Here is a 23,751-nt window from a genome sequence, read left to right on the forward strand (position 1 = left end):
ATGAGTTCTTACAGCTTAGAAACACACAAACGAATTAACAAACAAGCAAAAAAAAAAAAAAGCAGCATTTTTTTCCTGGTCTTGCAAACACAAAAATACCAAATCAGCCAAGCACAAACAGAAAATAAGTACATGTAAAAAGAAATTCCACCACTGTGGGTCTGACTGAGACTGTAGATCCCCCTGGAGGTATTGGTTTTTAATGGAAATGCCAACACCATATACAGCACTGCTAGCAGACACTGTTTTAATGTAAGATATCTTCTCTGCTCCTCTTTTCCATTTCCAAATTGGCCCCAAGAGGCTCAAGATGAGTCTGTTGATCAGGTTTCTTGTCAACTAGCATTTTTAACTCGGTGTGGATTTTCAGACTGACAATATCATTCTGTGGCTCCTGTGTTTTTCTACTTATGTTTTAATTTATCACTTGAAGTAAGTGCACTAGGTGGATATTTATCAACTCTCCATTTCCCTGGAGGGCTACAAAATACAATTTCCACGTTAGTTGTTGATGGCCTAAATACAGCACTCCTGAAACAACAAGGATGGGCTTCTTAATGTAGTGGGTAAGACGTCCATAAAACAGGGGCTCTAAGGGTTGGACTAGAGGAATAAACAAAATAGATTTTACCTCAGTGGATTTAGATAATTTCTAGAAGATTTAATGCAAGGAACTGGAACTTACCAACAGTATCAGCACACAGAGTTTGTAAAAATATTTTATACCTGAAGGTCAGCAAAATATCTTGCTACATGTTAATACCTATTTTACAATACCTATTTTACATAGTCTTATCCCTTTTTAAAACACACATAATTTGGGAGAAGATTTTTAAAAAAATTCTTACAGCTGGTTTAAAAAAAAATAAACCAAAAATTAAAGAGGTGTTTCTAGTAGGTTTGGACTAGGAAAGCTGTAACTACTGAACTACTGACAATGTAAACCACAGCACGTTTCCCCAGTGTTTGCAAAACTAAGTATTTCACAGGAGGAGCTGTCTAACTTGACTTTAGGATAAGCTTCTGTCTTTCACTAAAGACATTCAGTTAGTCATTTTGACCCTCCAATTTGGATTAAATAAAAATAATAAAGAAAGAAATTTAAACTTGAATTACTGGAACACAAGTATATTGTATTATTTTTTGAAACTTGAGTTGCTGGTATCAAAATGCATTTTTTTCCTCTGTTGCATGTTTAATCTTCAGTGAGTTAAAGTTTCTAGCAGCTGTGGTCATACATCAGACAACTGCACACAGAACAGGGGCAGACAAACATTCTGTGCAGATTACACTGGTTCCCTATGTGCCTTCACCTTAAGGTTGAAAATCGAATGATCGACACAAAGTCCTCAGCTTCATATCTTATCTCAGACTATCTTCAGCATCACTGCAACCCAAAGTCATGGGTACAGAACCAGCTCAATACTGACCAGATGGAAGAATGTCACTTGCTGAATTACAAATATTAATTCTCTACCAGCAAATGCTCTGGAAAATTCCCATCAAGATTCCATCATACATGAAGTAATTTCGTTTCCACAATTACTCTGTCAGTTACGGAGAAAATCCATGGGAGAGATCACGAAAAGCATAAGCAAATTTACAAAATATATAACTTCTGCCCTTCAAGACCTTTTCATATTCTGTTCTGCATTGCCTTTGGCATAGGAGAACCAGTGAGCGCACAGCAACATCTTTGTCTGCATACAGATGAAGAAAGGAAGACTTCAAAAGCACTGGGACCAAAATATCTTCCTAAGGGTAGAAAAATAGCATAGCTGCTGGCAGCGGTGCAAGTTATCTGTAAGAAACTAGTATTTCCAACAGTTAAGAGCAGTTTAGATTTTTCTAAATATAGTTACACGAATGGCCTTTCCAGTACCCGTTTTGCAATCATTTTTCTCCATTGTTCTGCTAAGGGTTGTTTCACGCTTACTATCTTGTTTGCATTTGAGTAAATTCATTTTCCTACTGCTGTTTTCACTGAACTTATTTTTATCCACACTAATGGTGAAACTAAAGCTACCACAGAAACATTAAGCGTACCACTCTGCAACCAATTCAGAGACTGTACTAAAGCTTCCATTCTGAGTTACCTCTTTAAACTCCACAATTACACACCTACCCTGGAGATGGAAAGATTTAATCATTCTGCTCAAACCCTGCTAATGCTGAGGATTTTAGGTGCTCCATTACCTTACTAGACTCCAGAAAAGCAATGTCCATCTTATTTCAGGAACCTGGTTTGCTTCAACTGCAATATTACAGCCTCTTGGGCTCTCACACAACACAATCACAGTTTCTCATTGAATTCCCACCACCATTTTTTGCTTCCTTTCTACCTCATTTACTTGAGGTCACTAACATAAGTAGTACCCTAGTTTGTCGTGATTTTTAATTCTTCCTCGACTATCAATTCTACACTGGTAAAGACCTTGGTTATCTATATTCTGTAAGTGATTAACAGCTGTGCTGGGAGCTGAAGTCTGCTTGTAAACAGCAGGACAGAGAATTAAGCATAGTATGAACAGCTAAAACCTCAGCCCTCATAACCGACATCACCTGTCTCTGAGCCTCCTTTGGAGAAAATCTGTGATATGATTTTGACCATTTTGACAACTTTGAGATATCTATTATGCTATTAGATTTCTGTGAGACTTTAGAAAAGTCTGGTTATGATACTGATTGAACTGATGGACACACTTGTGTTCTGTTTCTGATTAAATATTTGGTAAAGCTGCTTGACTTTTAAACCATTCCTAGTAAACTTTCTTTTGCTTCTCATAACTGCAACTTAGCATATGTCCTTAAAAGCTCTCACAAAAACCGTCACCCTAGATAAAATGAATTATAAATAACTCTGTAGTCATGTTATTCCATTTAAACCAATTTAGTAGAGATAAGAAAAAATGTATTAGTCCTTGTCAGCTTATTCTTGAGAACATTTTAATATTCGATATTTCCATTTATAGTGGTCTTTTGGGGAAACTAGTTCTGTTGTATCAGGAGTTGATACACAGAAGAGAAACACTATTTTAAAATAACAGTTCAGAAGTAGTTATCTTTAATTTGGAAGGGAAATAAACTGTTATCCTTTTACTATATTAAATCAAATAATTGTATTTTAACAACGTATTTCCAGCTGTAGCAAGTTCCTGCCCATATCCTCAGATTTTTTTTTAAATTTAGCATGACCGTATTTTCCTAAATATTAATTACACATGTGCAACTGCAGTAAGAGATTGCAAAAATAACCAATAACAAAAATAACCAAAATAACCAATGAAAATAATAAAAAATATACTGAAATAGGGGAAGTTGCACTGTGTAAATCCAATTTAAAATAATATACAACGAAAAGGAATGCCCCTCAAATACTTCTAGGTCCATCAATTTTTTTTTTTTTTTACAAGCAGATTCTGTGCAGAAATTAAAACATGTCCTTTTTCACTTCTTTCTTCCTTTCTTCTTTCACTCAGTGATAGAATGTTTTCAGCATAAGACCTATCCTCTTGATTAGGAAAAGACTGTGATACCTCTGCAGGTTCCCTACAGCAGAGCCTTACCAAAGCCCATAACTGATTCAGCAGCATTTGTCATCTCTGCAGTATACTTGCTGTAATTCCCCTCCTCTGGTTTTTCTTTAAAACTAGATCACACAATCTTTGAACAAAGTAAGAAAAACAAACTGTTTTAACTGAGGAAACATGACACATGGGTACTAAGCACTGCATATAATTAATTTGCCTTCCCCACGTCATTTAAATTTTTTATTCTGCATAAATACCTTTGCTTTTTTTCTAATTTTTATTTAATACAGTTCTTCCACAATTGCTTTTTACTTCTTTTAAAAAAATCACAAAACTCTGACAAGTATTTTCAAAATGGCTTTGTCAGATTTCTAGGTGACATTTTCTTTTGTACATTTATTGATACTACACAGTTAAATTGAGGAACAAAGTTTGCTCTGATGCTGAATGTTTTATTCACAAGTCTATCTTTCATTACAAAAGCCAGAAACAATGGTAGCACAGAATCCAGTCCACACTTAGAACTTAGCTTGAAATATTGAGTTGAGAAATTCATGAGTGTACAAGGGGCAGATTTAAATCTGGCACAAACAAACCCTCAGAAATACTGAATTCTGAGATTTTAAGTAGATTGAATTGGCATCATGGTCCTGCCTGATCCACCTCTGACTCAAATGCTGCCTTGTGCTGGCTTGTGCATTTTAAATGTTATGGTACTTTAGATAGCTCTTTTTCACAAACATAGAACCAAAATTGTGGTGGGGGTATCAGCAGAATACATTTAAGTATTCATCTTTCATGGCAAGAGATCACTAAATGAAAGAATAAATTCAGGACATAATAATTATATCTTGTGACAAATTCCAGTTCTAACATAAATTTGATATTCTAAGTAGTAGAAAAACACTGAAAATAAAAGTACCAAAAGAGAACTAATTTTTTTAAATTTACATATTTCATTTGATTTGCAACCATATTATACTGCTTTATATCAGTTTTTGCATATTGTATCATAAGCTGTGCATTTATGTATGTGTTTATATATGAATGACATAAGCCCTTAATTTATTACTTTAAATAGGCATTTTAGATATACAGGGAATAAAAATATGAAGTATTAATCTCAGTACCAAAATTGTAATTTAAATTCAGTTTTATGTTACTATTAGCATGCGAGTAATATATTCAGAAAAAAGAGGAATATCCTATACATCTGCATTTTATTTATATAACACTTTGAATTAAAACCTAAGTTGTAATGAATTACTACTTAAGTTATTACATCAAGTCCATTTTAATGCTTCAGTAAAGCATTCATCCAGTAAGTTACTTTTAAAATATAAATCTCTCATTAAGAATGGTAGTAAATATGGTTTGCATCACCTTTTTGTATCCTTGTTTCAGGACATTTTACCTGCATGGGGGGGGGGGGGGGGGCACCTTCCCAAAGATTGTCTCTTAAAGTAATCCTTAAATACATACCTGACATAGCCTGTACAATTAAAAGAAGACCTGGAAGTCTAGTGCAAACTAGTTGTGATAAGCACAACACAGTAGATGTAAGACACCGGAAAGAAACAAACACTGTATTATTTCCCACTCTCTTACAAAAGAGCAACTTAGTTTTCTAATATTAATTAACCTCAACAAAGTTATTTCATTTCAATTGTATGTTACTTCACTTCAGCTGTAAAAAAAAAAAAAAAAAAGGAAACCAAAACAAACCTAAAAACATGGCTAATTACAATAATTACTTTTTTTTTTTCCCCACTGTGTTAGATCTATCTTAATTTCACTTCACAAAATATACGCTTAGGAGACTAGTCATTATTTAAAACTTATACGCTCAAAAATACAGGCAACTGAAATGGTTTGTATATGTAATTCTGTTTTAGAATTGCATACTCTATTTTAGAGCCTCTTGTGAAACCAAGATAGAATGTCAGAGACATTTGTAGCAGACTGTAAAGGGGATTTTAATTTTGTCTAGAAAGGAGGAAAGTACTGGAAATATTTACTGAGGTAATCTAAATAGTTAAATCATTTATTTCACCTAACATTCCCAAAATATGAGAATAAATGATTCCCAGTGCAATTAAAGATGAGTTTTAGGGTTATTTCCCAGACAAGCAATAGTGCTTTTTCTGGTTAGTTTAGCTACTAGCTTTTTTCAAAGTCTTAAAATATGTTTCAGCTTAAAAAGAACCCCCCAAATGTTTAAAACCAAAAAAAACTTAAAACATTGAATTAGAATTTATGAAGGAGAAATAGGAATGGGAAAGAGATACTGCTTCTGCCTGAGGTGCAAAGACCACATCAGATGCAAAGGACTAAGAAAGAAAACTGCTGGGTTTTGGATACCTCTAAAGAGAGAATTTTAACAAAGCATAGTCTTTGCTCTGTTTCCCATAGGTTGTGGGTTAAAAAAGAAAAAAAATGGTAAAAGGGAAAGAATCATTGTTCCCTATGACAGGCAATAAGGATTTAATATGGCTTCTCATTATTGCATATCCCACTACAATATCCAAATTTCTGCTCTCCAACTATAATATCAAGTCTAGGAGTTTCCAGCAATTCCAATTCTATTCAGTCCAAATGACTCCTTTAACCGAAGTTTTGACCTCTGTAAAGATTTAAGAGACAGTGTTCTCTCCCATCCTGATGCAGCCCACAGATTGAAGCAAATACTTCAGAACTGAGATAATTTTGTTTAAATTTACAGCTCCTTATCTCATAATAGTACTACATGGTACGAGCATGTGGATCTATACAAACCATATGCTATGTATGAACTACGCAAAGAGAAAGTACACACATTTGTGTCTCTGTGTGCACAGCATTTAACATTACTTAATTTAGACAACATAGTCTATAGTTACATCAATAGCTTATATTTCACTGATGAGTCTAAAGTACAGTATCTTCAAAAAACACAAAAACCTCGTATGGGCCCTTCATTTTGCAATTTTAAAAATCTCAACTCTCACTCCTTATTCTCAGACTTCTTATTTGTTGTGTATGCAATACAGTAATGGAAGCTTGCTTATGCTTTGTAGTATTACAATGTATGAGATTACTTCTAAAGTTATAAAACCAGTTGGGAGGGAACAAGAAGAGACTTGAGATTTAAGTGGAGAAAGTTGACAGGAGGAGGATGTAAACTCTGAGGGAGAAAAAACGTATAGAAAACCAACAACATATTAATAAGGTAAAAAAAAAAAAATCAAATTCTTCTCATTCTGTCATTCTTCTACTGAGGGACAGCAGCATATTTTTAGCTCTCAGATACAGTGGCAAGGGATGGTATGTGCACATACCAGTAAGAAGGTCAAAGGAGCCCACTCAAGTATTTCATCTTCTTATGCTCTCTTTGCTACTTGACAGGATGATGACTGCATCTACATATACCAGCTCCAAAGGGACTCCCCCTATAAGAATAAAAACTTTAGAGGAAACAAAACAGTGAAGGATATCCATAAACGTGATAAACTTCAGGCACCTCTCTGAGGGGGATACACCTACTTGTCCTGACAGGCACATCTAGTAGGCTCTGAAAAGCCTTTCTGATCATCTGTGTAACTTCGTCCAGGTTCCCTACTGGTCCTAGAAGAAGCTTTATCAACCAAAGATCAGCTTTCTCTTATGCCTGAGCCACGAATCACAGGCACTGATTTATGGTGTCTGCATAGCAGGTCTATTCCTAGAGCCAGCATCACTGCATACAGAATGGAGGAGAAGGTATTTACTTTGACATTGAAAAAATCCTTTAATTCCCAGTATACAGCATGGATGATTGAATTGATGTAACAATAAGTATTGACCCAGATAGGAAATACTGTTGCATGATGAAGTGAATAGAAGGCACAATCTTATATTCTGCCATTGGCAAACTCAGTCCTCAACGTAAAAGGAAATGCAAAGCTTAGTACAGCCAGAAGCAATGGAAGTGAACACAGCAGTGCAGATTATTGCTTTGAACAGCTCATGTGAACAAGCTGGTAGCAATAATACAACTGCTGCTATAGACGACAGTGACAAAGCAGTCTTTGCATGATAATCCAAGCACCCGCAGAATGAATGACAATGTGATTTGGTCTCTCTTCACCTTCAGCTGAGATGAAATGGTGTCAAGATTGCCTGGGCCTGGAAAGCCCAGGTTTTACAGTACAATCTAGAGAAAGAGAGAAAGAATGTGGGCATCTAATCAGGAACATTCCTTCTCCTACAGTTGAGTTGTCAAGGACTGAAAGATAATACAGTACTGCAGGTGTCTGCAGTCTATCAGAATAGACTAGTGTGGGTGCTAGTACAGAAAGCTCAGTTCCCCTCTCACCTTGCCTGAAGCTGGAACCACTAGCAAGATGATTTTGGCCATGGGACCCTAAAGCAGCACAGACACCCACAATATAGGCTGAAATGGGATGTAACTGTCCCAGCCAGCATAAGGCCAAAAAGAAGCCCTTAGCAAAGTCACTGAATGTCAAGGATGAAGGAAAGGCAGATGAACAGCAAGATACAGTAAAAATTGAAGGATTCTGTCTCAGTAAGATAGGGAAGCAGGCACCAGCCGAAGTATTTGTGATGCTACGTTTTATACGCCAAACCCTGAGCATACAGAAAGAGCCAGCTGGAAAAACTCCTCTATGGATACTAAAAGGAAAATCTTTCTGGTTTCAAGTTGCAAGACGAGTGCTCACTGTAAGAATGTATTTGTGACTTACTTGAAGACCCTGCAGTATGTATTCACGTGTGTATTCACACTCACATATATGAGGTATAAAATATAGCTTATCTTGTTAGCTTCTGTAAATATTTAGAAATATATAGAAACAAAGAAAATTAAGAGAATGCCCCAAACCTCACAACAGGGTTTAAGATACCTTTATCATCTCTAACTGTAAAGAGAAAAAAAAAAAGATACCTGGCTTTTTATTATTATTGCAAGAGAATGGTAGCTTGCTGACAGGTTAATGATGAACATATGCTTATTTTCATTTCTTGAAAACGTCTACAAACAATGACAGAATATTTGACTATTGTACATAATACAGGATGTACCGTACATGCACAATAAAAACTCACAATCATCATTATTCAACTTACTGGTATACACACTTAAATGAAACCCACATTTATTCATAATTGACACTATCCATTCTTTTAACTTATACAACATTGTAATGTGTGATTTCTCTTCAAACTTAACTAAGCAAGCCTTCCTTTTTCAACTTTTAAATAATGTATGTCTTTGTAGGCTCACATGAAGAATCAACTGGAGAGAAACTGCCACAGAAGGGATGGCAGAAAAGAACTTTTGCTGCATCTTTTATTCTTTGAAACAAATCAACCACTTTCAGATTTATACCCCCAGAAATGTTTTCAACAATCTTCACCTTGTAATAATTTGATTAAATCTACACTAAAAGCCACTCAGATAGCTACGTGGTACTATAAACTTTAGCAAGACCCACAGGCTTGCCAATGTTGCTGATTAAGCACAACCTGCAGGAAGAACCAGGTAGCTGAATCAACATATCATAAAATGTAAGTTGTTGAAATACCAAGAAAAAATAAGAATTTTCTTTCAATTACAGCTCTTTGAAAACGTGCATAATTTTAACCCCAATCATTTATCTCTCAAAGGAAAAGGGTGGAGCTTGTGAGAGGCACTAGAACTTCCTCTTGTCTTGTCTGCAGGTATGAAGCATATTGGATGTGTACTAAGACTTGGAATACCATAACCAAACCAACCCACACGAAGAGTTCCAGGACTGTGTGCAGAATATGGGGCAGATGGTGGTGGCGTGACCTGGCATATGACAAGCCCAGCTACCCTTCACTCCCTCACACAGCCAATCCCTGCCCCACTCACCAGACAATAGCACCGCCTGGAGAACCTTCCAGAAGCACGAGCTGACTGCTTACACACAGCCACTTGCCAGGTGCTGTGAGGGTTTCAGCCAATCAGGCGCGAGTATTCGCTACCTGCACCTGTAATGGTGGTGCTGGAGGCACCTGGCAGGGCCCCCAGCGCTGAGGGAGATAATGGCTGCCATGGGCATAATGGCAGCTGAAGGAATAATTGCAGCTGAGGGGGAACAGCTGACTGTAGACCTCGAGAGTCCCAAACAGTCTTTCACTAACTTCAGGCTTGAAGGGTTTTTAGCAGGAGGCTTAGTAAACCACAAACCATATCTTTTACTTTAAAGTGCAATCATAGAATCATTAAAGTTGGAAAAAGACCTCTAAGATCATGTGGTCCAACCATCTCCCTAGCATCAATATCACCCACTAAACCATGTCCCTAAGCACCACATCCAACCTTTCCTTAAACTCCCCCAGGGACGGTGACTCCACCACCTCCCTCGGCAACCCGTTCCAATGCCTCACTACTCTTTCTGAGAAGAAATGTCTCCTAATTTCCAACCTAAACCTCCCCTGGTGCAACTAGAGGCCATTTCCTCTAGTCCTATCACTAGTTATCTGTGAGAAGAGGCCAACCCCTAGCTCCCACAACTTTCTTTCAGGTAGTTGTAGAGAAACAGTCCTGGGTCTGCAGGGCAGTGCCTGTCGTGCTGTTGTAAGCAGTCAGGTGTCTGAGTGCTGTGGCTGAGCAGTGCGTTCCTGTAAGCTGACAGACAGTTGGCCAGGCTGCCCTTTGAAACTTAGCACATTTTGGCACAAATGTGTGGAAAAGTGATGTGCTGCCTTGAAGTATTTCATGTCTGATGAACTAACACATGCATACCAAAGACTGGCTCTTGACTGCAGTTCACCTTTCTGAAGTTGAAAATGGCAGTTGGAAATGAAAAGAGAAAAGCATCTGCTGGGCAACAGCACTAACATAAAACACATTAAAATGTTAATCTTGGACGAAGAGAAAAAAAATAAATATATGAGCTCAGAAAGTGAAGAGACGATCCACTTTCTGACTCTATTATTCTCCCATTATCAAATCTTACTCCGTTGTTTCCCTCCCCCTGCTCTTGTTTTGTATCACCAAACCACTGAGGAACAATCCCTGGCAACTCTAAATTCAGTGTCAGTTTTTTTTTTCTTGAAAGACAAGAAGTGAAACAATACAATAACAAAAGCTGATTGACATTAAATTGTATTTGCAACACTACATTACAAGAAATGGAGGGAAAAGGAAAAGAAAAGGTGAGGAAAAGCCAGAAATTAGAATTTTCTTAGTGAATACACAAGAAGTTTAGAAAATACAGTAGCAGCACGTATGCCCTAATTGCTATTATATAGTACTGTTTGAAATGAAGATTGAGTGACGTGAAATAGGACAAGTCAAGAAAGAAATGTTTGTGGATGAAAAATGGAGTGATCATTCAGTCAAGGGTAATCAATTGTACCTCTGGAAATTTGCTTTTCTGTAGCATTCAAGTACACAGTGAAACCTGAGATCTGAATAGACTAGGAGCATAAAATGAAGTCTTAGTTTACAGTAATTTACTCTTAGAGTCATTTGCTTTTCTTTATCTCAGAATATTTCTCAAAGGCTTGCATTTTGGGGCAAACCAGCTGCTAGATATGCATTACCATTACAGATAGAAGCAAATGGTTATTTATGTACACTAAATTAATTATCATGCATATAATTCTAAATATAAACATTTATTTGAAGAACTAAATTTGAATATCCATGCCAAACACAATCTTCTAGACTTGGGAAAATAGAATATGCATAAAATGTTAGGAGTCAGTATTAATGAGATACTCTCAGAGAATATGTGTTTTGCCTTCATGTGATCATCACAAACATCATATGATTGTTTTTCCTCCAACTTTTTTAAAAGAATGGGTGAATTTAAAAACCTCTTAGATGATTTAAGCAGATCTCTATCTTTGCTGCTCACTATACTGAAAATTAAGCAAAGTTTAGAACACAATAAGGACTAAATCAGTATCTCTCAGTTTTAATTCTAATATCATGACAATGACAACTACGGAATTCAAATTCACATGTGATGTTGAGTAATCAAGCAAAGCCTGATTTATGTTCTCTGCACAGGATATTACTTGATGTAAAACAAATTCTGTTACATATTAATAGATACACACTACTAATTGCAGAACTATAAAGAATATACAGGCTGTGTGCTACACTATGAACACTTATCAGAAATCTCACTCTATAGAAACAGTATTTTCAGAAATTACCACAGTATAATATTCTACAAGATTAAGTTATTGATCAGAATACCTCTTAAAGATGATTCCTTAATGTATCTTAGACATGATGAATGTTTCAATAGAATGATTTCTTTTTTAGAATTTACTAAACGTTTGTAATTAAAATGAGTGAACATGGATTTTAAATATTAACAGTCTGTCTTTGTATTATGTGCCAAAGATGTTAAAAAGGAAATATTTTTTTATTTATTTTATTTTTTTGTATGCCACAAAGTTTTCTATTTATTTTCTTCAATATTTTTCAGTCTGGTATCTTTACACCTCAGTCATACAGTACATTAGATAGAAGACATCTCCTCTTTTATATGTTTTTTTTATTTCTATATCATTACAATTGCATACTGATATAGATATTGCTGGTATCTTTTATTATTTTCTTAGTAAGGTTTAGTTGACATCAAATTTTACCCTGTACTGCATAAAAGCCTGCAAATTCTTTAAGATCAAAGAGAATAATAATTAAAAAATAAAATAAAATTGTGTCCAGAGATGGGAGACCTCCTCCATAATTTATTCTTATTCTTGAGACAGGACAAAAAGCAGCTCATAAGCAAGTTGTAAACAAACCTGAAAACAAATTCCATAATTATTATTTCCTTGTGTTTTGGGAAAAAGACATTATGGCATTCCTCTGGCCAATAATATATTCTTACTAACAAGGACAGTACAACCTTAATGATCTGAAACTCGTTTATCTGGGAGACATAAGATTCAGTCACATAAATGAGTTGTGGATAAACTAAGGTCACTAAGCAAAAGATCCTGCAGAGTCTATAAGCTCCACAGGATAGAAACTCTCTCCTGCAGAGCCTTTCTTCTGAGAAACAAGTAAACTCTGCAGGCTCAAACATTTCTGTACACAATATTTTAAACACACACACAAAAAAAGCAGATACATTGAAGCAGCCCTGACTGACACACCAAACTTTAAGATAACTATATGTTCTGGTTATCACAATTATCCAGTTATATCTGTGTGGGTTATTTGTTTTGTTGTTGTTTAATTACAATACTACTAGTTCATTTCTAGAAGATTCCCATTTACATTAAGGATTCTTCTTTGTTTTCTCCCACTTGGAAAATTCTCAGTTATATTAAGATGAAGGGCAGAGGTCTAGAGTAAAATTTAGTATGCAATGTTAAATTTACTCTGAGGTAAAAAGAGGCAAGGATAAGTTAAAGATTCAGACTTTTGCTGTATTCTCTATTGACTTCTCTGTGTGTTCGGTGGTTTTTATGAGAGTGGTAAAAAAACAGGCAAGATCACCTGTGACAACAGGCACAAAATATCAGTAGCAACTGTAAATGAATGAAAATTCTTAACAAAATAAGAGTATACTACATGAGGATATTATAAAAAAAATAATGTTATACCCTAATAAGAATTTTTTTATCTATGATTTCAAAGTATTTACTTTTTAGTGGAAATAAGAGAATTTTCCTGCAGGGAATATCTGAATGTAGTGCCATCTACTATTCTAATACCCTATAATAACCAAGATAAGTGAGATTTAACAACTCTGCAGGACTGGAGTTTATATCCTGCTTGGAAATTATAAAGTACAGTAGCAGTCAGCCCTCTTTTCCTGTGGTTCCCGTGAAAGAGTTATGATGTTTATTACACACTGAGCCTTTTTACACCAACACAATACGTATCTGATATTGTTGACGATACATTTTAAGAATTCATGGATACTGAAAACATAAAGGTTATTTTTGGATAGATTTAAATCAGAAGACGCAATGGGAAGAGGGACTTTTGGTAGGCCTGGAGGCAGAACTCATATAGAGGTGGACTGGACCAGGCTGATTGGGAATTTGGGAATGGGAATAAATAATTGCTGGGCAAAGCATCAGAGGATGCCGGAGATTTTGTAGAAGATCAAACCTGACAGTTCTACATGTTTTTGGATGAGCACTGTTCTTCATGCATGCATACATACGTACCTGCACATGTCGACAGATGCATCTATCTTGCAATTCATTTTTTTCTTAAATGATGGTAATTTTTAGGTCAGTCTTCCCTTGAATTTTGAAACCCTGCTGCTGACTACACTACAACTATACCTCTATCAAGGAAGAGCTCAGTCTCATGCATTTTATCTGAAAATCTGTAATTCTGCATAGAAACTACTGGTATGGAAATAGTCTTAGTTTTACCACAACTCTTAATACTGGCAAAGCTAAATATTGATATGAAATGCTACTTTTATCATTCTGTAACTTTACATATGATTTGTTAGTAAGGGAAAAACTGGGAAAAACAAAACTCGGATTGATTGTTACTTTATTTTATTTGCAAATAAATGGAGAAAATATACTACGTGGTAGTATAGGGTTACCTGCACTCTTCAGCTCAGGACTGCATTTGCAGTTAATTCACTGGCGACACACAATCATATTGTGGCACAGTAGAGCTAACAATCTCACCAATACGGCTTCTCACTGAGAAACAGTCCTGTAATGCCCTATAGGCATATTGCTCTTCTTCAGGCCCAGAAGCACTGGTAGAAGAAAATGATAAAATTTATATTTTGGTCACTTTCAAATCTAGTGAAAAGCAAGTGCATTTGGACAGAAAGCCATTATAGAGTGCTGTAGAGAGACACATTGTTAACAGAACTTGGCTTGGTCCTTGTAAGTTTTAAAAGTGGTTTTCAGGAGAAGGGATTACAGGCACAAAGTCTGAATATGAATATAGGTTACCTCTAACCCCAGAGTTGAATATAGGTTATTGCTATTTGAGAAATTGTTTACTTGAAGACTGAGCAACTCTGTCAAAGTAACTGAATATATTTATAGTCTTCCTCTGTTCCATCAGATCTTGCAAATTTTATTTTCACTTTATGTCTAAGAGTCTGTTGGAAGTGACTCTGATAGTGGGTTTCCTCCCTGTTTGCATCTGAAAAATGATGTGCGCTGTGCTGATACAACAACATTGAGCAATTACAGTAATGACCCAATGCTTGAAAAGTTTTGTTACTGTCATCTGAGTTGGGAACTGCTTGAGATCAAAATATAAGTGTCTACATTTATGCAAAGTTTCGCTTTGAATAGAAGTTTAAAATAAATTGATCACACGTCAAAATCAGTGGTGCTTCCTGCAGTCAGACAAAACAGCTGAGTGGAAAGATATACCAACTAGGAAATGTGTTTTGTAGAGCTTCAGATTATGATATCTAGATCAGAAATGATGAACTATAAGGATCCCTACAAGGTTTTGTACTGCCAGAGATTTGCGCAGGTGCTGACGATGCTTCGCAAAATTAACTTGCTACTGGCCTCTGGAACAATTTGTTGTAGATGACCTTTACTGCTAAAGTTGAAGACAAAGAAAGGACAGGAGATAAAGATGTGGAAATCAAAACTAAGGTCAAATGAAACTTGCTGAGCATTAGACTTTCAGGTCAGCGATAGGCTGGGAGTTGTTTTGTAGATAACAGTATATAACCACATGAATCTGTGTATGGAATTAGATGGGCCTAGTAATTGTTCTAGTATTTGTCCTGCAAATTTGTTAACACAGTTGCTAAAGCAAATTTACATGTAATGCAAGTTATGTAAAAAGATCATCATTTTTCTACAGTGTTTCTTTTTAAACTCAAACATGCATGAGGTTATTAGATATACTGAAATTTTCCCTTTTCCCTGCCTGGTTCATACATGTAAATTGTCAAATGTAAGGGGACTGGCACTCATTTCTAACAGTGTTTCAGACATCTGCAGCAAGAGTAATATAATAATAATATAGATTATTTGCTTTTTTTATTTTCCCAATCATGGGTCACTTGAGTTAATTTTAAAACTGTATATTAAAGTCAAGGTTTATTCACAATTAATTAGGCATTAGAAAAAAAAAAAAAAAACATGGATGGGTATGCACTGAGTTAAACATGTTTAAATAATCCCTTGCAGGTGAATGGGAACAGGCTGAATAAAACTTTAAAACTAACTCTCCGTGAAGGTGTACACTCAGCTTCTCAGCATTGTACATTATTACATCTCAGTCAAAACAAAAATTTCACCAAGCTTTTTGTTATTGCACAGGAGAATCAGGTTAATTTTTAGAAATGATAGCAGATTTTCTGGCATTTAAAAAAACAACAACTTTGGGTGTGGATTGCACTACAGCAACTTGTGGTATAGCAATTTATGTTCAAGAACATGAGGGAAAACTGTTTAAGAAAGCATTTTGTATATCTTCTGTAAAAAAAGAACATCCTAGATATTATTTCATCACTAGTAGCTTTACTCATTAAGATGAAGCAGGTAAATTGCTACCTGTGGCTAAAGCATCTTAAACCAAAAATCTATTATATATGTATCTGACTTTGTAAGAAGTAAGCTTCAGACTGCATTTGTCTTTTTTATCTCCATTAAACAGCAGTAGATGTGTGAACAGAATCTAGAATCCTCCCCCAGCAGAAAACAAACCAACCAACCAGCTTTTTCTACATAGAAAGTTTTACTTTTATTATGTGTTATTATTGCTTTAATAGTCTCAGACTTTAGTGGCTGAATAAAATATGATTAATAAGGTATAACTGAAGTTCCCTCATCTGTTAAATCTATCTGCTTCTTTGCTGCCTATCAGAAGAAAGTATTTTCAGTGATGGTCATGAAATTTAATCCTTTTTCTTCCTATCCTCTGAAATCTGGCTTAGAAGGCAATAGAGGGCAATAGTCTGTTATTACTACAATGCTGAATACAGTATACAACTGTACACACTCTCTCTTAAGAGACTTTCATTGATAAATTAATAGTAATTAATAATAATGCGTTGCTCTATCTGCAAGTATCTAGGGATATTTAACTATAATGTTCCATACATTTCTGTGGGCCTATAACTGAATACTCTTTGACATCTAAATACCAGAATTAATTGATCACTTTTGGTAGAAACATGTTAATATGATTGCTGGAAGTACCAGCATATAATAAAATGAGTTTCAGATGTTCATCTTACTGAATTAAGGAATTAAAGTTCAGTGTGAAAAACAGAGAAGACCTGAAAACTTTGCTCCACAGACCAGAAATTACTCTAGGTAATTTACTCTAAGTAATTTCTGCTTTGGGCCAAACACATCACCTTTCTAGCACACAGATCAAGAAGGAAATCCACACTGCTTCTTTTTCAGGCTTCAGATGTACTGCCTGTCCTCTGCCCAGATTCTACATCTGAGACTTTCCCTAAAGTACAATTATGATGACGTGAAATTCCTACAGCAATGGTTAAAAAATTTGACAAAGGTATAAAATGAGTTTAAATATTTCAAGAACATGAAATTACATACCAAATGAAAAAGATTAAGGTGGCATAGAGATTTGAAAATATGGATAAGGATACACTATTATATCAATCTGGTGTGGTATATTAAGATTTTCTGAGAGACCAGAGGAAATTCTGTAATATGATTTGTAGTTTATGGAGATGTATAAGTGACCCTTGCTATGACAGATCAAAAATAAAGCAAGTTTCATCCAGAATCAAAGTTAAAATACAATGGAGCTTATTTTAATGCATCAGCATATTTTTCTAACCTTATAAATGCTATCTAGACTGTAATAGCCTTTTCTTTTCTTTTCTTTTCTTTTTTTTTTTTGCCAGAGAAGGGACTATTGCAAATTATGAATTTGTAAGAATGAATTTTGTAAGAAATAAAATTTCATTTTCTAGAAGGCAAGCTAATCCTGAATTGATGTCTTGCATTATAAAATAAAAGTCTAGTAGTTTTCTGGGGTGAACATTAGGTAGCCACTTAATAACAACAACAGCGTCTGCTTTCCTTTTTTTTTAAATATGACCATTTAGAGAAATGTCAGGAAGGAAAGATAAACATTTCTGTATAAGATAGACATGTGCTAACCTGTGAAAGATAATTTGAGTAGTCAGCAAATCCCTACTGGCACAAACATGAGGAGACACTGGCCAGAAAAATCCGTCTGGTTTTCAGTATGTATAACACTTCTCTTATCAGGGAAATAAAAGTGTCTCTCACTAAAATCTTAGCTGTCACATTAGCATTATATCAGTGCCTGCTAGCAACCATGGTGAAAGACTGTTAAAGTTTTCCATTGTAAATACTATTTTTCTGAGAGCTTCAACAACACTATAAAAAAGTGACTCTGGGAAACAATACTGTATTACGTATCTGTTAGACCGCATGTCTTCAGGCACTTATTTCTTAATTCCTCTACTTAGGTAGGTCTAAATACTAATCTTGAAAAGCAAAGCTTAAGTGAAAGGGATGGGACAGAACCCTCAAGTCCTTGAGCACTGGGCACACAACGTGCAACTTGCGATCTGATCCTCGTGCTGGGATGCAAGCCAGAAAATGTAGTATCTCTGAATTCAAATTCCTTTGAATTCAGTTGATTTAAGCAAACCATAGTTTAAAGACAATGTTTATTTGGATTCATAGCTGATTTCATATACTTCAGTAAGACAATTGTTCATGAGTACTCCTCCATGGTCATTTCTCCAGCTTTCTTTCATGTTCAAGAACAAGAACAAGCTGTACCACTGAGAGACTGATCTAACTGAAATATTAATTGAAAAGGGGAACACGACTGATGGCCTTAAGAAGTCATAAAGAAGCTGGAAGAAAAAACCACCAATAGGACAGGTGTATATGGACTGAGATCCAAAAATGATGATGTCTGGAAACAGGGCAGTATGTAATATGGAATGTGGAATAAAGAAAAAAGAGAAAAGGGAAATGGGAAAAGGGAAAAGAGAAAGGGGAAATTGCATAGCAAATATGGATAAACATACCAGATTAAAAAGGAGGAGGAATAACCTACTGCCTATCCAAACTTGTCCAAACCAGGAGGGTAGGAGTGAGCCTAATCAGCTCTTTGATTGGTATTGCCAAATAAGCAGGCATTAAAAATCTCATTTAGTATGTCCCCAAAGTACATGCGAAACACAAATAATAACATTGTTCCTAAAGACTGATATTTTTTTTCCAGACAGAATTGAAATGCCATTTCATTGAATTTGCCATTGAACCTTTTAAACATTTTTGCCAGCTCTGTAGACAGTTAGAATTAATCCTTTACAACAAAGGGCAAAATAGTGATCGTAGTTTTACATTTTGTTGTTTAAAAAAAAGGAAATATCAAAAAAAAAAAAAAACACAACAAAACAGACAACATTAACCATCTGTGTGCATTAGTAACTATTGGTGTTGCTTCTGCAAGTATTTTGAATCAGCATCTAGCTTTCATTTTCACCAAAGCTGTCGGAGTTCAGTAGTTCAGTATCTCTGCAAACAGGATCATAAATCAGTACTAGTAACTAATAGCTATTAAAAAAAGAAAGAAAAAAAAAAAAGAAAGAAAGGAAAAGGAAAGGAAAAGGAAAAGGAAAGAAAAAAAAGAAAAAGAAAAAGAAAAAGAAAAAGAAAAAGAAAAAGAAAAAGAAAAAGAAAAAGAAAAAGAAAAAGAAAAAGAAAAAGAAAAAGAAAAAGAAAAAGAAAAAGAAAGAAAAAGAAAAAGAAAAAGAAAAAGAAAAAGAAAAAGAAAAAGAAAAAGAAAAAAAGAAAAAGAAAAAGAAAAAGAAAAAGAAAAAGAAAAAGAAAAAGAAAAAGAAAAAGAAGAAAAAGTAAAAAAAGAAAAGACAAAAGAAAATGAAAAAGATTTCTATTGGCATAGAATGCAGCAATATTAAGGTGGACAAGACTGTGCTCACCTAACTGTCACTAGCCTGTAAGAAATAATTGGTAGAAGCCTTCCATAGAGCCCTAAGTATGGCTGAAGAAAAGTGCACTTTTTAAGTTTAATGCTTTGGTCTCATCTATACAGAAGCAGGAAGCTAGTGACTGGATGAATGAATTTTGCCTGAGAAAGGGAGAAGGACACTTCAACGCTAACAAGACAGAGAAGATTCTCATGAAAGAAGAGGACAAAAAATTCATTAACATTTCACAAGTGGCAAGTGCTTAGCTCAATAAGAAAAAATACTTCCAGTGAGCAAGCCGTTCCACTTTAATCTACCATATCACCACCCTGGAATTTATTTCCATTATTTCTCAGTAATTAATATATAAGATATAGATGAAATTAATCTTGAATTTCTGTGTATACATTTATGCAACTTAAAACCACAATAAAGACTCAGGAGCAGAACAAATGCCTTACAAATGCATTAATCATAAAAAGGACATTTAAAAAAGAAAGTAGGGAAATTTAGCATCTACTGTACCAAAAAAAAATTTGCTTTTCTCTTTTATTTTTCCTGAAGTAACCAAGAACTGCTTTTAAATTTAGGGCAGTTCCAATTAGTTTCCAACTCTCTCTCTCATATTAATAACAATTTCATAACTGTTAAAAGGTATTCTATTTTATCCACTATTCTATGCGAAAACTTAATTCAATTCAGTGTGAAAATTAACTAAGAATACCTACCATACATATAATCTATAAAGCTCAGCAGTTTTAAAGGGAACACTAATTCCATTCTTCCCATTTTAAGAAGGGAAACAATAAAGAAACACAGAGGTTAAGTGATTTGCCCAAGGTCAAATATATCAACAGAAGAGAAGTCAGAAGATCATAGATTAGTGGACTTTGTGTTAATTAGCATTACATTGACGAATTTGTAAGACTGCAGGTAAAGATTGCTTGCTGTGTAGTAATGTATCCTAATAACTCTCTGTGGGAATATCCACTTGAAGGAGAAAGGAAGTGATGAGAAAAGGAATAGTAACAAATCATTAGAATATGATAGTGTTCACTGAAGAGTTGTTAGACAATTCACAGGTGGAACAGCTTATTGACTGGTGGTGGTGCATTCTCTTCACCTAAAATTGCAAAGGTATGGTGAGCTAGAGGATGTAAAATGCAGTGCAAATACATATGAATAAGAAGTTCAATCCAAGATGTAAAAAATCACAGTCTTTGAGATTGATGTGCATATTAGGCAAGTTAGTATAAACTGTAAAGATCTCAAGAGTGGATCTTGAATAAATATGAAGTACTTAGCAAGAGTAAAGATGGCTTTTGTAAAGGCAATCTCTGCTTTGGAGACCTACAGAAATACTTTGAATTGTTGAACAGACATATGAATGCAAGTGATTTGGTTGGCTGGAGTTACTCATTTGGAGTTTACCTTGGGTCGGCAAAAGGTGTTTGGTAAAGTTTCTAGGCAAAGGCTATTAAAAATCAACAGTAAGGGGATACAAACGAAGGTATGTGTAACTGATAGCTCAAAGGCTAAATACTAGAGAGTAGGACTAATTGTCCAGTTCCTGCAATCAAGAGACAATTTATAGGACTTTTGAAAAGTCCACTGCTGGATCAACATTCATAACTGATCTGGGAAAGGGAATGGAAGTTGGAGGGAAATGGTCCTTGTCACAGAGTTGTTTGGGGCTGCAAGGACAGAGACAGACAGTAAGAATTCCAGAAACAACTTAGAAGACTGAGTGACAAGGCAATACAATAGCAGATTAAATGCCATGTAAATAAATGTAAAGTGATACCCAAGGTGAAAAAAACATACATTCGTACATTGCCTACAACATAGTGGCTTGGAGCTTTTAAGTACCATGCAGAAATGAGCCAATAGTTCCATAACAGTTCAACATTAGTAGTCAGTAAGAAACTGAGAAGAAATGCAGGAGAAATCATTTTGAAATGGTATAAACCTAAGAACCTCTCACACTTTGAAACCCATATCTAGCTTACAAGTAGCAGAGTAGTATACTTCTCTTGACAAGATCTCCTAGGAGGGATATAGTTGATGCTCACAAATTAGTGGTGGCATAGAGGGAATGGATAGACATTAACTGTTTACTGCTCTTCCAGTTCAAAACAATCCAATACAATGCAGATTCACGTGAAGCTAGACAAAACTGTATTAAAAATAAATAAAGATTGGTTCTTTATGCACACACTGAAGAGTGTAGCAGACCTGTGCAACTTACTGTCAAAGGACACCATTTTGAAGTTTACATAGGTTTATGGGAATAGATTTGTGGAAGAGAAAACCAACAAAATCCTAATCTCTTATAAACAACCTTCATCTAATAGAATTTCTTCAGCTAGAGCTGTTGGAGGCTGGGGGAGTGTCTGGAGAAGTATCATGTAATTCTTACTCTTACTTTTTTCTAGGAATACACTTATCACTGCCCAGAGACAGGATGCATAGCCAGATGATTCTTGGCAGTTCTTTTGCTGCATGTTTACTACTCATTATTTTTGTGCAACTCCCTGACCCAGGCATGGATGCCGTTCAGGCATCTAGGTTTTCTTGATGAGTGACATATGGGAAATACTTGTTTCTCAGTTTTGGGTTCCTCTTGGAGGGTATAAGGGAAGAATGATCATAAAATACAGGTGTTACAGTACTTCACTTATAAACAGATGCCTCCTTTATTGAATAACGTATGGAAAGTCAGAATATATATATATATATATATATATTTAGGATTGTTAGATGCTTTTTGCATTATCATGGCCATGAAGAATCTTGCTTCACATGCTAAATTATACGTGGATCAGGAGACAAGTGCAAACATGGAATCTCTGTGAAAAGTTAACAAGAGTCTCCCAGTGTGAATTGCCCTTTGCCATTGCAGAATACCTCTTGGCAACAATCAGAATACCAATCAGATCAAACACAACCTGCTCTAAAGCTTTTCAAATGAAACAACATGGCTTTATAATAGCGTTGAGTAGTAACACTTATTTAATATGTACATTAATTATTGCTGAATTATAATGGAGTTCCTAAAAAGATGTATAATGTTCACATTAATACTAAATGAATTCATTATGATCAGTGTAATTACAATGAATACTAACTAAATTAATGGCAGTTAGACAAGTTAGAAAAAGTGTCACCCATTTACTTGACATGTTCCAGCCTGAATATATTTTGGCATTGCATGTGTAATAGTAGTGTGAATAATAAAACAGTGTGTTTAGCACAGTATTTTAGTATCATTGAACAACTAATTATTTTATTGTATGTTGTTTTTATGAGCATATATATATATATATATACAAAACACATCTTTATTATCTGAAATACATAAAGATAGCAAAGCTTCAAGTCAGTCCTATGCTTCTGCTTAGATTTAGCTCCAGGAGCTGTATATACATATAAAGTCCTAGATGCATATGCAGAAAATTGGGTAGTCAGGAATTAGACTACGTGCTGCTGTGCCCCAGTTCTGCTCTCCGGTGTTCATTCTGGTGTGGGCTCCACAGATCATCCAGTAGAATATAGAATTTCCAGGCAGAGCCTGATGTCAGGTGGTATGTTTAGCATGTTTCTGCATTTATATTTCTTGACCTGTTGGCCTAAGCCTCACATAAGCTATTCTTGCCTATGGCAAAAGAAATCTTTCCTGGGGATGCTATCTGTAGCCACATGCCAGATGTCTCATGGGCTCTTATAGAGTATTAATTGTGCACCAGTTTTCAAGGAAGTAGTACTGGAACCCAGTTTTGTCCATAGAAACAGCAAAGAAATTAAATTTTAGCAAAATCAGGAAAATAAAATAAAATGTGAAACCTAATTCGAGAGGAGGAATAAAAAGAGTTACTTACAGTGCACTTTTCAATCAACGGAATGTAATTTTGCTGCCATCTGTAAGAGCAAACAAAACAAAAGAAATAAGATTTCACAAAGCTCACAGAAATAAGGAAATTTTATATACAACTCCACAGAGTATAATTAGATGTTACATTACTATCAGGCTAATAAAATATTGGCATACTTTTTCTTCCACTACTCTGATGCATGGGTAACATCATCAACTGGATACATTCCTTTGCATTCTGTTATCTTACACGGCGTAAACTGTAAAAATCATTCACTCTTTTGTCAATGGAAGAGGGAATTGGTGGATTAGTAGGGCAAACGAGGACTGAAAAAGCTGCCAAACACTTAACACACCATCAAAAAATAGCTTTAGTCTTTGTTCACTTAACAGAAGATATGAAGAAAAATCCTATCACCCTTCAACTTTTCTTGTACTTTTTTGCATTGTATTTCAGAGGAAG

The 23,751-nt window shown here is 35.2% G+C and overlaps 1 protein-coding gene across 1 annotated transcript in view; it reads right to left on the minus strand.

Annotated features, from left to right (window-relative positions):
• The window catches only part of LOC308194612 (uncharacterized protein), a 975,354-nt gene that overhangs the window by 414,736 nt on the left and 536,867 nt on the right, over positions 1-23,751 (minus strand). Inside the window, exons 15-16 of the mRNA XM_080590727.1 lie at positions 23,296-23,335; positions 6,848-6,958 (exon numbers count right to left, since the gene is read on the minus strand). The gene's annotated coding sequence lies outside the window, so the exon portion shown is untranslated. The remainder of the gene's footprint in view (positions 1-6,847; positions 6,959-23,295; positions 23,336-23,751) is intronic.

The sequence above is a fragment of the Anser brachyrhynchus genome, assembly GCF_964034855.1.
Source record: "Anser brachyrhynchus genome assembly, chromosome: 4".
In the NCBI taxonomy this organism is placed as follows: domain Eukaryota; kingdom Metazoa; phylum Chordata; class Aves; order Anseriformes; family Anatidae; genus Anser; species Anser brachyrhynchus.